General features: G+C 39.7%; 1 long non-coding RNA gene across 1 annotated transcript; it reads right to left on the bottom strand.

The window, feature by feature from the left end:
• Positions 1 to 3,055: 3,055 nt before the first annotated feature.
• LOC140614522 (uncharacterized) lies at positions 3,056 to 10,443 on the bottom strand. Its single transcript, XR_012015370.1, has 2 exons — positions 10,260 to 10,443; positions 3,056 to 6,317 (listed from the first exon to the last, which is right to left on the bottom strand). It is a non-coding gene; the product is annotated as an uncharacterized lncRNA (long non-coding RNA).
• Between the last annotated feature and the right edge of the window lie 543 nt (positions 10,444 to 10,986).

Here is a 10,986-nt window from a genome sequence, read left to right as displayed (position 1 = left end):
AAATTCTGCATGATATTTGATATGTATTAGAAATGCTATGTGCATGGCAGGGCTTTTTTTTTTTTTTTTTTTTTCTATTTCTCTTGTTCCTTTGCTTTAGACAGGTAAATTACAGCTTTGGAAGGGTTTATGAGGTGGATGGTATCTTGCTCTTTCAATCTGTGCTTTTTCTTATGGTGCTGTCCCCTTTTCCAGATGTCTTCTTCCCCATCCTTCTAAATACACTTTGAATGTCACTCCCTTCTTGGTAAAGCTGTATCCAGCACCAGTAGTACTTAATTGCTTTGTCTCTGCCCCCAAGATACCTCATATATACCTAAAAACAAGGACCTTACCACATTACCGTGTACTTATTCTTATCTACAGCTATTTTCTCCATTAGACAATTAATATCAAAAATTGCCATTTCATTCTTTGTGGAAGGACTGTTGATGTGGCCAAGATATCTCTAAATTTTCAAGTTTACTTCTGGCCCCAATTTCTTGCCATACTGAGTTTGATGACAGATCACCTTGACCTCTCCTGTGTTCTCTCCCGAATTACACAGGGCACAGGACAAAACTTTATTGTTTTTTTTTTTTAATAATAAATTTATTTTTTATTGATGTTCAATTTGCCAACATACAGAATAACACCCAGTGCTCATCCTGTCAAGTGCCCCCCTCAGGGCCCATCACCCATTCACCCCCACCTCCCCGCCCTCCTCCCCTTCCACCACCCCTAGTTCGTTTCCCAGAGTTAGGAGTCTTTATGTTCTGCCTCCCTTTCTGATATTTCCTACCCATTTCTTCTCCCTTCCCTTCCATTCCCTTTCACTATTTATATTCCCCAAATGAATGAGAACATATAATGTTTGTCCTTCTCCGACTGACTTATTTCACTCAGCATAACACCCTCCAGTGCCATCCACGTTGAAGCAAATGGTGGGTATTTGTCATTGAAACTTTATTGTTTGTTTGTATTCCTCCTACTTAGCACAGGGCCTTGCACGGAACAGGTTTTCAGTTTGAGTTGCATGCACTGAGGGCAAGCGCTTAGAGTATGGCACCCAACTTACTCAATCCAGTCCTAGCCCTAAGGCTATTCTATTACATGAACCCACAAAACAGATTTAGGATAGACTAAAGTATAAGTAATAGAATGAGTATATATTTTCGAGATGGGGAGAGGGGAGATAGGACAGAGGGAGAGAAAGAATCTTAAGTGGGCTCCATGCCCAGCACAGAACCCAGCACCTAGCCTTAGGTGAGGCTTGATCTCATGACCCTGAGATCATGACTTGAGCCAAAATCGAGTCAGATGATTAACCCCCTGAGCCACGCAGGCGCCCCTCACCAAGAATATGTATATATTTAAAGATTTTATTTATTTATTCACGAGAGACACACAGAGAGAGGCAGAGACACAGGCAGAGGGAAAAGTAGGCTCCCTGTGGGACTTGATCCCAGGACCCCTGGGTCATGCCCTGAGCTGAAGGCAGACGCTCAACCACTGAGCCACCCAGGTGCCTCACCAAGAATGTTTTAAGTATAGTTACATGATTGATGCTTTAAATAATTCATATTTATTAAGAATGAGTATATGTGTTAGTTATACCATCCCCCTCAACATTGATATTTGTAAAAGAACTGATATTTTATCTCTCTTGTATGATATTCACTTTGCAATACATTTAGGACTGTCCCATCTGTATTAAGTTTAACTTCAAAAATATTTGGGATCTGTTCTGTATCCAACTCCAAAAGAAAACTGCTCTGTCCTTCTACTATCATCCATTATTATTATGTTTTCTGTGATGCATTATACCATGTGTAACTAATATTTTAGAATTATAGAGAAGCATCTGCTTCTGTTTTAATGTCTTGATAAAAGTGTTGTAAATACTGTGGCTGTATAAGATTCCTTCCCTTAAAGAATCTGTTTTATTTCACCTGGAAACTATTTTAATTCTTAAATCCTTCACCCAGATGCTGCATCTAGTAGATGAAATGCATAACTTTTAATCAACTTCTTTGTTAATTAGTAGTGGAAAATATGCAGCATTACATTTTTAAGAAATAGTGTTAAAATTCCAAGATAAACAAAAAGCCAGGGATATAATGTTTACTCCTGTGCCATACAATTAACCTTTTAGAAAGAAGTGTTCATATTCATTTAATTACCCAAGTCCTGAAAATCATACTTCCCAGGCAGAAATAACTGGTTAGGGCCGGCGGGGAGTACTGTTCAGGCTGCCAGGGGACCATTCGGAGCCTGGAGAGCCCCCCCCGCCCCCCGCGACCGGGCCTCGCCCCTGGCCTCGGTGACCCCCGGAGGACACGCCGGCTTCCCCTCCCCGGGAGGCCCCATATGCCGGCGGGAACACGGGGCGCTGGGGGGGCGCAGTCACTCTGGCTGGGTTATCTTCAGTTTATTGCTTTCATGTTGGCGGCAAGGGGACAAGGATGAACTTAGGTGCCTCTCCCCGGCTCCCCTTAGTTTCGCAGCCTGTTGGAGCTGGAAGTGGACCTTGACGCGGCTCTTTGTAACCTTCACCGTGTGGGTAAAAAGCCAGTTTTATAAATGGTAAACATGTAACTCCAGGGAAAATAACGTCATCCTAGGTGTTAGGATGTATACAAGATAGACGTAAACTGCCATTTCACTTTCTGTAGGAAGACGTCGCTGTGCCCAAAGTCTTGGTAAATTGTCCGATTCGCTCTGGCCCCGGCTTCCTGCCCATACTAACGTCGATGAGAGGTCGCCTTGCCCTCCCCCACGTGTGCCCTCGAATCACACAGGACTTTAAAGTTTTCTTAATTTCACCCCCAAATAGTAATTTCTTTAACCTCCTGCCATTTGGTTCAGCCCTGTTCTTTCCCTTGTTTCCAAATTCCTATTTGATTTTCAGGCTGAGCACTTTATTTCCCCTGCACTTGCTTTCCTCCTCAATTGGCTTATTAATTATTAATTGGTTTTTTTATAGACACTGTTCCCTTGTACACCAGAAGGTGTCAAGTGAATGTTAAATTAACAATAAGCCAAAAAAATAAACATAAATAAAGATAGAAATAAGTTGATTTCAATACATTTTTATTGTTGAGGGAATTTACACAATTTAGAGTGATCTATTCCTATTCAAGAGGCACTTTGTTTTTCATGGACTTCTCCTCTCCAACTGCAGTGCTTGTCTGGTGAAGACAAACTTCTGGTTCAATCCGGCTGGTCTCTGTGCTGCCCTGAACAGCTGCATGTGGTTGGAGGCAAGCACCCAGGGGCCTCAGTGATTTCTCCTTAGCTCACGACTCTGGGGGCCCTGGGCACCGCGTGGGGCTGGGCTTCACTTCCTCGCACTGACTCCCCCACTCCCCCAAATGCCTGTTTCATGCTTTCTCCTCTCTCCTCAAACCTTCAATACTTTCTCTCCTTTGTTCCCTTAGCTGATGAGTCTGCTTTCTATTTCACTGAGAAAATAGAAGCAGGTTAAGGAGAGAGCTGCCAGCCCGGCCACGTGTGCACCCTGTACCCCTAGTACCTAGGGCGGTGCTTCGTGCATAATGGACTTGCCATAATATAAGTGAACGCCCCTCTTGCCTTGGTTGATACAGATTCAAGGGCCGTCCAATGAGTAAAAGGCTGAATTTTAGATTGTGGTTTTGGTGGCCTCTGTAACACTGCACTGAGGCTTCCACCAGTCTTCTCTGGGTGCAGGTTGGATGTGGCTGCCATACATATGAATTCACTTTAGTTTTGACAAAGGTTCCAAGGGCTGTGCTGGGGGATAAAGATAAAACATTTAACATGACAATGTCTCTGTTCAAAGCATTTGCATTCTAGTGGAATGAAGCATGATTTAATCTATTCAAAATTTAGTTGACAAAAATAAAAAACAAAAAACAAAAAACAAACCCCAAACCAAAAAAAACTCCTTTAGTTGACAGATTTTGAGATATTTTGAGTCTTTTTCTAAGTTTATTAATTGAAATATCAAATTAGGCAAATATAGATGGATATTATCTTTTTCCAGTTGTCTGATTGTCTTTTCTTTGGTTTATTTACTTAGTTTGAGGAGTATTTTTTTTCTTTACAATGTCTCTGTTGCCCTTGTACCTGAATTCCAACCACTGTAGCCGCTTTCCCACTGTACTCTACCTCATGATGTGTAATTAAGCTGCCCATTTTCTGATAATTTAAAAGGTTAAAGAATTGTTTGTAATCATCACTCTCTGAGGAAAAGCAGCAGGAATAAAATTACAGATCATAGTTTTTCTTTTTTAAACCGAACATGTTTAATATATATTTTTTTAAGCAGATTTCACAATTTATGAAATAGACTTTCTTACCCATCCCCAGGCTTTTAGGCAGAACAGGAAATAATCTTGTTCAGATAGACAGTTATTCTCTTCAGTAGTTTTCAAAGAGGGGAATCTTTGTTTGGCTGTTGGTTTTTATGTTCTACAAATTTACACTCTGATAGAATTTTTTCTTATATATCATCTGGCTCTTTTCTCAGAAATTTAAGCTCAGGTTTTCATCAACTATAACATTTATTTCATCCACCTGACTTCCTTTCTTTAGTCTAAATAATTTTATTTCTCTGAAACTTTCCTTTTGGGCTTTTCCCCTCAATTTTCTCTTTTTCATTACTTTTCTATAAACATAACTATCTAATAGGAAAATATCAGCCTGTATATATTATAAAACACATTTAATTTCCGCCAAATACAGCAGATAAACTATACTTCCACTGTTGTTATGTTATGTTATGTTATGTTATGTTATGTTATGTTATGTTACTTAAATGGCCTAGCAGGGGTATTATAATGTCTAAGATGTTTTGACTTTAAATGGTTTATAATTATGTAAGGAATACAGATTTAAACCCATTAATAAGTACAATCAAGAGAATGGACTTTGGAGTCAATCTGTTGCTAAATTTCTGATTCTCCTCTTAAACTTACAGTCTAGTAAGATAATATTATGTGTATGAAAAATGATAGATTATCAGTCTTTGTGTGCTGAATTATGTGTTGTGGTGTATTAAAGATTTTCACAGGGAGGAAGGGTTAGGATAGACTTCAATAACGGAGAAGGCAATCATGCCCCAGGTGGGAGTTTGGGCTTAAAAGAATGAAGAGGATTTGTCTGGGGAAAAGAGAGAAGATACTGTAGAAAAGATAAATTTCTGGGTGGAGACGAGGGGCCTTGGGATTAAAAAGCCATATGAGGATAATTGGAATTTTGGCTGATATCTTCTGAGAAAGGCAAGTTTATTCCTTGCCTTTCCAGAAAAGGAATTCTGGAAATTCCAGAATTTCTCCAGAAAAACTGACTCAATAGCATCTCTCTCTCTCTCTCTCTCTCTCTCTCTCTCTATATATATATATATATATATATATATATATATATATATATATATATATATCTTTCAATCATCTATCTACATATCCATCTATCTACCAGGACATTTATTATAGGAGTTGTTTCATGTGATTATGGAGGCTGAGAAGTGCCACTATCTGCTGTATGCAAGTTGGAGAACTAGAACAACTGGGGTCATAATTCAGTTTGAATTGAAAGGCCTAGGAACCAGGGTGTCAATAATATAAATGCTGGTCCCAATCTGAAGGTCCAAAAACCAGGAGAGCTAATGGGGGCAGAAGATAAAGATATCCCAGCTCAAGCACAGAGAGCAAATTTGGCCTTCCTCTACCTTTTCAATTGGATGAAGTTTACCCTCAGTCTATCAGTTAGTAGTTTACTACTCAGTCTATCAGTTCAAATGTTAATCTTTTCCAGAAACACTCTGTACAGACACACCCAGAAATAATGTTTTACCAGATATGCAGGCACCTTTTAACTTTGTCAAGTTGACTCCTGCAATTAACCGTCACACTCCTAGGAAAAGAAATATTTAGTTGATGTCCCCAAAGCAATGCCTTTTTTGATTATTATACAGGAAATAATTGGGAGTTTTGGAGAGCAAAACACTTGACTAATTCTTTGTTCATTTTTGGCTCCTTTCTAGCCATCTGTCCATACTCAGTCTTAAGCAGATGTATTTTAATATGTATTTTCTCTGGATATAGAAATAATTAAAATAAAAGTGACAACAGCTTCAAGTACTCACTAGGTGCTAGGAGCTGTTCTAAATGCTTTATAACTGTTAACTCTCTTAGAAGAACTTTACAACATAAGTGCTACCATTATCTCCATTTTATATATAAGGCAAGTGAGGCACAGAGATACTGGAGATGCTTGTGGTGTCGGTTGTGGGCCCCAAAATGTAGGACGATCATCCGGTGGAAGCCAATGGCACAGGCAGTGAAAGGATTCACCTGAGGCAGAACAAAGGAGATAGAAATTTATTGAATACGTTGCAAGGGAGCAGTAGGCAGGACAGAAGAGGAAAGGCTTTCTCCAATGAGGCAGTGGATAGGGGCTGTTTTTATTTATATTTATATTTATATTTATATTTATATTTATATTTGTATTTATATTTGTATTTGTATTTGTTTGTTTATTTCTAGAGAGGGAAAGAGAAGGGGAAGGAGCAGAGGGAGAGAGAAAGAATCTTAAGAGATTCCCTACCCAGTGGGACCCCAACACAGGGGCTCAATCTTACAACCTTCAGATCATGACCTGAGTTGAAATCAAGACTTGGATGCTTAACCAATCAAAAATTAGATGCTTAGGGAACAGAGCACCCAGGTGCCCCAGGGCTATTTTTAAAGGGGGATGGTGAGGAGGTATGGTGCTATATGGAAGTTTCCCTTTTTTGGTAGCTGTGCCTCCTTGTAAGTAGCCCATTGGTCAGTTGGGGTCTATGGGTATTTGGAGGTGGGCTCCTGATGGGCCTGCATGTATTCAGCCGGGTGGTCACTGTGGACCCTTTCTTCATTCCATTGCTCAAGCCTGTTTGCCTAAAAGTGGCTTCTTAATGTGGTCCAACATGACAGCCTTGTAATCAGCAGAGCTGAGGTCTGAACTCTCATTGGCTCCAGAGACTGTGCTCTTAATTTTATTGGGAACTTGTGCCCTGGATCTAGTTACTCAGTCATTTTGCTTGAGCATCTTATTAAGTGCTGGACAGACTGGGGATAAACCAATGTAAGCCATGGATCTACTTTTAAAGATCTGACAACTTGTTGCTAAGTTATGAGGAGTGGATTCATAGATTTTGAACTCTGAGAAGAGAGATGACTGATGAGATGAGAAGAAATCAATTAAATCTGCATTGAGATTCCAAGAAGAGTTGGATAGATCCCCTGGGACCAAAGAGAGAGATTGAGGCAGCTTACCAATGAGAGTGGGTAGGGAGAGGTGGTATACTAGTTTTCTAAGGATGCTATAACAAAATGCCACAAACTTGGTGGCTTAAAATAGCAGAAACTGACTCTTTCACAGTAGAGGCTAAACGGCTGAAATCAGGTTGTGGCCAGGGTCATGTTCCCTGCAAAGGCTCTAGGGAAGAATCCTTCCTTGCACTTTCCTAGCTTCTGGTGGCTCCTGGCATTTCTTGGTGTTCCTTGGCTTGTAGGTGCATCTCTTAAATCTCTGTCTGCTTCACATGAGCTTCTTTCCTGTGCCGGTGTGTGTCCTCTCCTCTTGTAAAGACACCAGTCACTGGATTGAGGGCCCCTATAAATCCAGTATTGCCTCATCTTAGCCGATTACATCTGCAAAGATCCTTTCCAATTAGGTCACAGACTCAAGTGGATAATACTGTAAGTGGTAACAGCACAGGAACGTGTAGGTACAGTGCTCTTTGAGTAAAAGGGAAGAAGTGGGAGATCTTTGTGGGGAGAAATGTGAGTTGCATTTCAGGCTACATGTGTTTGAAGTGATGTTTATGGATATGTTTCAGTGACAATATGAAACAACTTTATTTCCTTGGAAATATCACCCGTTTCTAGGTCCTGTAAAGCTCTTGGTTATTAACCATGCAAGAAATTAAACAGGTTATTCCTCTGTTGGAATATACTTTCTTCTCTTTCATAAGTTTACATCCGGCAGTTGTTTTTCATGCTTTACTGCATCCTCCTCTTCTTCATAATTAGCATTTTTGATGGCAAACATTGATTGAGTACCTGTTACATCCCCAGCACTAATCTAAGACTTCACACTTAATCTTTACAGCAATCCGATGAAAACTGCCCTGTAACCTTTTCATAGGTGAGGAAACAGATGAGTTTTATTTCAAAGCTACATTTTAATGAGAAATAAAATATTCCTGGGATATTTGATCTCATAACTAGTAATGAAAATTTTAGTTAAAATGGAACCACAAGTTGTGCTATCAAGACAATAATTAGATGAATAAATGCCTCTTCTATACTGAATAAGTTCTCAAAAGCTCTTGAAATACTCTGCCAGGAAATGGGAAGTTTTCTTTGACTTTGATCACAAGACAGAATTCAGAAAATGCTGGAACTTAAAAGCACTGTAGAATCAAAGTTATCTGATCGATCTAGTTTATCAATTTATAAATTAACTCTATGCATTTCTTTTGGTGATAGGAAGTTACTGGGAACTTGGACTGCTATGTGATATCCATCTATCTATCTATATCTATATCTATCTATATCTATATCTATATCTATCTATATCATCTATATCTATCTATATATATCAGAAACTGTTACCTTTAGAGCAGCTATTTTAAGCTTCTGTTTTTCAGAATCTTATGGGAAGGATTCTAGAAGAGTGACTAAGAACATCAGTATTGTAATCAATCTCCGGACTTCCCACTGTGGCTTGCTACACGAATGTGGGAAAGTTGCCTAAACTTTCTTTTTTTCAGTAACCTCATGGAGATAAGGTCACTTAACATATGGGACTATTTTAATAATTAAATAAAACTATATGTAGTTGCCTATAACAGAATAATTACTAAATTTTTTTACCTAAAATTTAGTGACAAATAAAAAACACACTTTAACTTCATTATTTATGAATTTATCCCTGATGGCTCTCTTAATGCTTGAGTTGTTTCAATTTCAATTGTTGTTTCAATTTCAAGGGGGAAGAACAGACATTAGCTTGTAGATGCATTTTAGCTTACCTCCTTTCAAGTTGCAGAATTAAATATAAAATTCTTTCAACTTTCAAAGTGTTTCCAGTGTAAGAAACTATGAAAGATTCAATTCATGCGTTTCTTCAATTACTTGTAACATATGCATAATTGTTTTTATGGATTGCTGGTTAGCTCTTTAACAATATGTAGGACACATTCGAGTTTAATGTAATCAAGTGATTTAGCATTTCTAAAACTCTTTGAAAAGATTAATATTGTTATTAGACCACCAGAATAGTTTCCATTTTAGGTGGCTCAGTAAACTCTTGAAGTATTAGTTGATAATGATGGTATAATTTCTAAATCCCAAGATAGCTTATTCTCTCCTGATGCATATAATGCTTATTCATAATTTTTAACAGTAAGATTTAGCTACTTTTATAAATAGAAATTTTTGTCTGTGAATGGATTTTATCTGTTGCAGATTATCAAACTTGTGCACATTTGCATCTTCTTTTGATTTCAACATTTTCTTCCACATACATGTATATTTTAAGTGAAATAATAATATTTATACTTATAGGTCTTTATATATAAAGTGACTAATGTTAGGTTTTTTAGTAACTAAATGGAAATGAGACCGCCAAGGCAAGTGAGGGTCCAAGAACAGATTTTATTGCAGGCACCCTCGGGCGAGGTTCCACGACTCACGGGGGAAAGAGAGTGAGTCGAGGAAGTCGCGCCAAGACAAGGTGGTCGGGGTTTACATAACGTTGTAAGGCAGAACGGTTTCCTATTGGTCGGCTCATATGCGAAGGAAGGATTGCAATCCAACCGGTCAGAGTGACCCTCACTATGCAAAGGAAGGATTGCAATTCGACCAAAGGTGACTTCCTCCTCTGGGTTTGGAAGGGCATTGGGTTCGGTTGGGGAAGTCCAAAGGAGAGGTGTAAGGGTCTGCTCAAGCTGTCGTCCCAAGTGGAGGTGGTGACAGGAACCTCGGCCATTTTGGGGTATCCGCCATCTTGAGGAGTTTCCCTTCCCGCCTGGCCCCAACAACTAACCAATTCATGATTGGTTGCCATAAATACCTTTCAACCCCAAAATGACTTATTTCCTATGTGTTAGTTTAGTTCTCAGGACCCTCTTGCACTGTTGGGAATGTGAACTGGTGCAGCCACTCTGGAAAACTGTGTGGAAGTTCCTCAAAGAGTTAAGAATAGACCTGCCGTACGACCCAGCAATTGCCCTGCTGGGGACTTACCCCAAAGGTACAGATGCAGTGAAACGCCGGGACACCTGCACCCCGATGTTTCTCGCAGCGATGTCCACAGTAGCCAGACTCTGGAAGGAGCCTCGGTGTCCATTGAAAGATGATGGATAGAGAAACTGTGGTCTATGTATACAATGGAATATTAAAAAAAAATTTTTTTTTAATTTATTTATTTATGATAGTCACAGAGAGAGAGAGGCAGAGACACAGGCAGAGGGAGAAACAGTCTCCATGCACCGGGAACCTGATGTGGGACTCGATCCCAGGTCTCCAGGATTGCGCCCTGGGCCAAAGGCAGGCGCCAAACCGCTGCACCACCCGCTGCACCACCCAGGGATCCCTATACAATGGAATATTCCTCAGCCATCAGAAACGACAAATACCCACCATTTGCTTCGACGTGGATGGAACTGGAGGGTATGATGCTGAGTGAAGTAAGTTAATCGGAGAAAGACAAAGATTATATGGTCTCATTCATTTGGGAAATATAAAAAATAGTGAAAGGTAATAAAGGGGAAAGGAGAGAAAATGAGTGAAAATATCAGTGAGGGAGACAGACCATGAGAGACTCCTATCTCTGGGAAACGAACAAGGGGAAGGGAAAGGGAAATGGATGGAGGGATGGGGTGACTGGGTGATGGGCACTGATGGGGGCACTTGACGGAATGAGCACTGGGTTATGCTATATGTTGGCAAATGGAACTCCAATAAAAAAAGA

The sequence above is a fragment of the Canis lupus genome, chromosome 22 (assembly GCF_048164855.1).
Source record: "Canis lupus baileyi chromosome 22, mCanLup2.hap1, whole genome shotgun sequence".
NCBI classification, from domain to species: Eukaryota; Metazoa; Chordata; class Mammalia; order Carnivora; family Canidae; genus Canis; species Canis lupus.
The sequence above is the reverse complement of the archived record's forward strand: the minus strand, read 5'-3'. Positions and strand labels throughout refer to the sequence as shown.